The 6,458-nt window shown below is 33.8% G+C and overlaps 1 long non-coding RNA gene across 1 annotated transcript; it reads left to right on the top strand.

Annotated features, from left to right (window-relative positions):
- Positions 1-1,153: 1,153 nt before the first annotated feature.
- On the top strand, positions 1,154-5,924 carry LOC148600154 (uncharacterized). Its single transcript, XR_015917983.1, has 3 exons — positions 1,154-1,283; positions 2,904-3,235; positions 5,303-5,924. It is a non-coding gene; the product is annotated as an uncharacterized LOC148600154 (long non-coding RNA).
- Positions 5,925-6,458: the final 534 nt, after the last annotated feature.

Here is a 6,458-nt window from a genome sequence, read left to right as displayed (position 1 = left end):
AAAGGATGGGACACAAGGACAATAGGGTCGACAAATTTTGATTGCCACTGGAAAAAGGGGGGATGGGTAAGGTCGGGCAATTTAGCCTCCTGTGGCGGAGCGCAAAGGTTCCTACTCCTATCGAATACCACAGCAGGGTTCTTTAACGTGCGAGGAACGTGGCATCTTTCCCAACACGGTGCACCACTATGGTTTGCGGTCAGGTTTTCCGTATTATAGCCTGACAACCCCAGCATGTAACACGCCAGGGGTACCCCATTCCACCACCTGGGGCACACATCCCAGTTGCTCTGTGGGCAGAGCGCCTAGCCCCCGGCTAGGTTTCTGAGCACTATTTAGTCGCCTTATACGACAAGCTTAGCGCTGCTGCAGGCCTATTCTTTTAACACCCGGACCTGCACGGGGCCATGCGATTTGTAAACGTCTTTTAAGAAAGAACTGCATTATGCGGTTTAAAGTTTGAAGGCAGCAATTATTCGATTTTGACAGGGCGGGTGTCATTTATAAAATAAAAAAAAAGGAATAGAAATTCATGGCAAAAACCGAGCGAGAGGAGCCTGAAATTTTAGATATATGTAACAAAAAAATTTTGAAAGAGCTAAAAATTATTTGTCCTCAGTCAAGGACAGAAAAAAATATTATGATTCAATATTTCCCCCAATACATAGAAATGTAGATTTTTACGTTGGTATTTAAAAAAAACCCACACACAATTTCTTTCAGAGGAACCACATTAAAAATACGTATTTTCGACCCCTTAATTTTAGGATACCTATAAAAAAAACATGGAACCGTGTATAGAAAATAATAAAATGAACCACTTAAAGAAAGGATCAACTCGCCAAAAAGAACTTTAAAAATTCTTTGCTTGTTTTTGTCATACCTATAATCCGAATAACCGTTTTACCTTGATTTATCTGTTTTCGGTAATAATAGTGCTTTCCTTATTCTCACACGGAGAAACAATGGTTTCCTGTCGTCGATAGACCATCAGTGATTTCCTACCACAAAGGGTTACATAACTTTGGTAAAGATCAAATTGTTATATCATTATTCGATGCATGCATAATGGCCGCAATGACTTTTCCAAAACACGCCTTTTGAGTGCAGAACACTTAAATTCGTGTTTGTTTACATCATTAAACTTTAAATTACGAATGTGCATTCAAATGTGCATAATTGCATTTGTGTTTTCATTGTCAAGCCAACGAGCGCATCTCGAATTCGCGAACTTTACATTAGCATTGACCTTGTGCTTTAGGACATTTTTTTGTGGTTTGATGGCAAGTTAATTTGTTGTCGTCTTTGAATATGCAATGCATTATATGTAATAAGTTCTTTTATATTCTCATTTTATTAAAAATATAATATCGTTTATGTTTAATGTGTATCTTATTTTACAATTGTAACGATTTTGAATAATTTATATGTCAAATTTAAGCATGTTTTTGTGTAAAATGAAAAAAATGGTGTCTGTTTACTTGTTAGGAGATGCAGGTATTAGCATATCGTCGGTTTTATTAGAATCATATATATTTCTTTGATAAAGTTCTGATCGCAAAAGATAATAAAAAAACTAAATAAAATTAAGAATTGAATGGATTGAATAAATTAAGGTAGACGACACAGAAAATTATACAAAAAACAATAAAAAAAACACAAAAAAAAAAAAACAACAAAACAAAACAAAACAAAACAAAAACAAAACAAAACAAAAGAAACCAACACAAACAAACAAACAACAAAAATCCAAAGCACATCAATCAAAAACATAAATATAAATAAACAAACCAAACAAACGAATTTGTTTTTTACATGTACGAAAAGTTTCGGAATGTTCATCTGTATAAGTTATGAACTTTATTGTATTAAATCATCTTTCACTCATTTGTACCGGAAATTCAAAAATATGGTCAAAATGATATTTTGCACGCTATCGACCTTTAGCTACAACAATAATAGATATCATATACATATGATTCTACAAAAAGAAATTAACAAACGCTGCACTTTTCCTTCAAAAAGTCCATAGAGTCACATTCTCGAGGCGCATTTCCTTTTTTTTTATTTGACACTGGTTCTTAGAATTTCGGAACGGAGTTCCAGTTTAGGATGAGAATCACAGTTTCGGAGATACATGTATCTATATAACATAATACCCGGATGTACTAATTTTATCTAATGAATCTGCTTAAACTATTAAATTTTTAAAGTGCATTTGACATGCAGTAAACGTGTATAGAAGCATGTAACAAACTGCACTTAATTGTCAAAACATTTGCACTTTAAAACATAAGTTAATTCATCAACTTCAAAGACTTGGTTTGTCCTTTGACACCAAGAAGTTGTGATAAGGATTCATTTGCCAAGAGAACAATACATTTCAACGATGTATGTTTTAATTTTGACTTTGATGAAACGAGACATTTTGGCTTTATTCTATCACGCTTTTGTCTTTTTTGTTTTGTTTAGGTGTGTGTGTGTGTTAATTCAAAAAAAAAATATGTAGTGATAAATTGAAATATTCTATAAAATTGTTAAAATCCTTATCATTATTGAAGGCTTTACGTGTGAAATGATTTTTCGTTGGAACAGCAATTAAATAATACATGTAGCATTAAAGAATAGTACAGTGAACAGTTTTGAATGGTAGCTTTAAATATAATAGAACTGATGGAAATGATCGTTCGTTTTTTTTCAGTTTGGTAGAATAACATTTGCTGCCTCTTTGGCACTCTTCGTTTCAATTTTCTACTCTTTGTATTGAAAATTAAAACATGTTTTATTCATTATGAAAATGCAAAACAAAAAGTTTATGAGTATGACACAAACCTAGCGTAGCAAAAAGAATAAATAGACAAGACTATATAGCCACGGTTTGGAGAAAATTCTATCTATTTCAGGAAAAAGTCCTATCCATCATTATCTTGTCGGTTGGTTATCAAGCAACTGTTGTAAAAATTAGAGATATGGTATGATCACCAATGAGATTGTCATCCACCAATTAAATGCCAAGCAAAAGACAGTTAAACTTCTACAGGTCACCATACAGTCTTCAATGAGGAGAACACCCTATACCATAAAGCAAGCTGCAAAAGGCCCCAAAATATATGACGTGAAACTATCCATAAAAGACGAAAATCGACCTAATCAATATTTTATGTCACACATCATGGAGATTCTCAATTGAATATATAAAATTTCATTCACACATCACACGAAGTATCCAGATTATGTAAGCTTATTTTAATTTCTGATGAACGGTAATTTCTTACATGTGGGATTCTACAAAAACTAAATAGCAGTTTAAAATACAAGTTATGACAAAATTGTAAAGAATTTTAAACAAATCGTTATCTATTGTTTTTTTTATTATCTTAGTCGTATGTTGAGCTTCAATGTAGCTTGTGAATATAGGATTGATGCAAAAACTCCTGAAAAAAAATAAAAATAATAAATAAAAAGGCGAATTTTCTAGTAGCTTAGTCAAACGACCGGAAATAATTTCATCTAAAATTGTTATTGGAACAAACGACAAACTACCAAAATACGGTCACCGAATTAAATCAAAGGTCAAGCAAAGAAAAATTCAAACGCATGCCTGCATCACATCAGTCCGAGTACATTTCCGGGTCAGCAGACGGACACAATGGTCGCCACTTCAAAATGAGACGGACTCAAAGTAACAGCTGCGAGATCTCATTCTTTTCACGCCGTCACCCCAGTTGACATGAAATATGTGCCATAAAAAGTGTGGTTAAAATTAACTGTGTTATTGTTATTGTAATCCATTCGTAATCATTGGCTTTTTGTATTAAATTTTAAGACGGATTAGCGGTTTTAGATGACCTCAGTTGCCATATCTATTCAACCCAATAAGTGATTGCTGTGGTTATCATCACGGTCCCTTTATTAAAGAGCCAATAACATTTTTCACGAATACATGTAATACATGCATGAAAAAAAATCACCGTTTTGTAAAAAAATAATTTTAAAGCCAATTGAACGGAATTTACATAAACTTTTCTACCAGCGACGTGCAGGGACAGATCCAGACACTTCGAAATGGGGGGGGGGGGTGGTCGGGTGCCAGTCGAGGTTCCCCTGAAAAGGAGGGGTGCTATGCTAGGACATTATTTGCCATATTTTGTCAATTTTATACATGCAAATGACAAATTTTCCAATCAAAAGGGGGATCCAAAAGCGGGTTTGGGTGTAAGAAAACTACTCCCATTTTTCTGGAAAAAAATGTCAATTTTGTACAACTTTTGAAAACAACAAGAAAGTCTGGAACCCTCTGTTTTACACAAATTTACTTCCGGATCCGCCAAAGGTTGTGTCAAAACCCTGAGTTGGAAGGATGAGGTTGTATAGGTATATTTTGAAGAAAGACGTTTTTCCTCTTATTTTGATATTTAAACAAGAACGGTATCGAATTTCCGAAGCGTCATTCAACATTTCTATGATTATACGTACAAGACCAACTATGTTCACAAAGGCTGTGTTATTACCAAGTTATGTTAAAAGTTAGATCATTACGTCATATAGAATATTCACAACAAGGTCATACCGGTGTTGTTGTAAGACCGATTGTAAAATAGTAGAAAAATAATAAAATACATATCTAATTACAACTGTTGACAACAGAATATTTACTAATATATATGAATTACGTAATTTGAATGAGACAACTTTTACGCTGAATTAAAAGGAGTGTTTTATGGTAATACTAGGGTTTGGAAAAGTTAGTACATGTAGTAGGACATTGTTAAATAGAAAATTGACACTTTGTATCAAAACTAATTTATAAAAAAAAGGATAAATCATCGCCTGACAAATTAACCCACAAATCGGAGGAGCAACAGTGTTTGGGCTATCGAGTACTATTGTACAGCCGTACACATTTTCACGGAAGAGCTATGTATCGTTAACTTCATTTCTAATGTCCACAGAAATGATTATTGGCTATTTTTCATAGACAGTGCATTTTGGAAAAAAAACAAAATATAATAACAAAAACAAACAACAAATAAATAAAAACTATGAAATTACACGTAGTCAATTGTAGTCACTCTATCAATATTTATATCTGTGACACAGTTTCATATTCCAGTATATCAAAGATATACAGTTATTTTAGACAGTCAGTAAATTCTAACGCCTCGCTCTTGAAACGATCTACTGACTGTCTATAAAATACGAAAACTTATACACTAACATTTTTGTACGATTTTTCTTATCTTTCTAACTGGGAAATAAATTACTCTTTGAATCGAACTATATTTCTTGTTTTTTTTATTAGAAATCATTTGGTGGTTATTTTTTCTTGGCGTCCAGATCAAACGTACACACTGGCCAGTGGCGTGATTGAACTAACTTTGTCACGACTTGTTTAATTGAAAGTGCTATACTAGTATTTAATATTCTCAACGTTATTCTCATTGATGGATGGATTTTCCTTATATGGTCATTTGCATATTGTTCAATCCAATATTTTCATCAATGGCGGATAGATGTATCATCCTCATTTGCATACATGCATTGCTGATCCGGTTATTTGGACGATTCAAGAGTTGTCAACACAATGCAAAATTGTATAAGATAGACACTACAATCCTCGACGGTAGAAATGAAATTTCCGATACAAAATCAGTGTCGGGTCCAGAAATTCTGAAAAGGGTGAACTGACTGGCCTAGAAGGGACCCGTTCCAGAGATTTCCAGCTTTAAGCTTTAATCTACAGTGTTCGATCATAAGGAGAGCTCGGGGCGGGGACCACTTCCTTAGATTCACCTATACTATTCTGGTGAACGTGGTAATATCTTTTAATGATTGGTACATTTAAGTTACATGTATATCTGTATTTGTTTTCCTTTATTACTTTCTCAATATTTTTTCACCTATGTATAATAAATATTGATTAGCTTTCCAAAGTTTTTACACTCGTAACAATGGGGGCGTGTTCGATTTGCATAAACTGTTGATTTTTTAGAACAATCCCTTGTCGATGATCAAGTACACAAAATTTCAAATGAGCTCATGACCAAACCCGGGTTTACTTGATTTTGTCCTTCTATTTCCTGGGTGTATTTTTTCTTTATTTGTTTTTTGTATGAATTTTTCCCTCCTTTTTTGTGTTCTCTTGCGTGCTTGGTGTATACGGTGTACTCGGATTCGTCCGGTTCATGAACTGACAATTTGCATTCCCGTCTCTTCTCATGTCGGGTATTGTAAGAAAAAGGTCTGATTATGGAACGTAAATAAACATTACTCCAAGAAAGATCGTTGACACGACGAACAGGAGTTCTGCATATCTGAATCCGTGAAAGTGCAGGCAGATTTGTATTTTGAAACATCCATTCTATTATTACAAACACGTTCGTAGTCCCCTGTAGTAAAGTTTCCCAAGTCAATGACCCTTAAACTTGTTAGACCGACGAAAAACAAAACAAACGTTA

This window comes from Perna viridis, chromosome 13, assembly GCF_037379345.1.
Source record: "Perna viridis isolate PV_CMFRI_1.1 ecotype Kerala chromosome 13, ASM3737934v1, whole genome shotgun sequence".
NCBI classification, from domain to species: domain Eukaryota; kingdom Metazoa; phylum Mollusca; class Bivalvia; order Mytilida; family Mytilidae; genus Perna; species Perna viridis.
The sequence above is the reverse complement of the archived record's forward strand: the minus strand, read 5'-3'. Positions and strand labels throughout refer to the sequence as shown.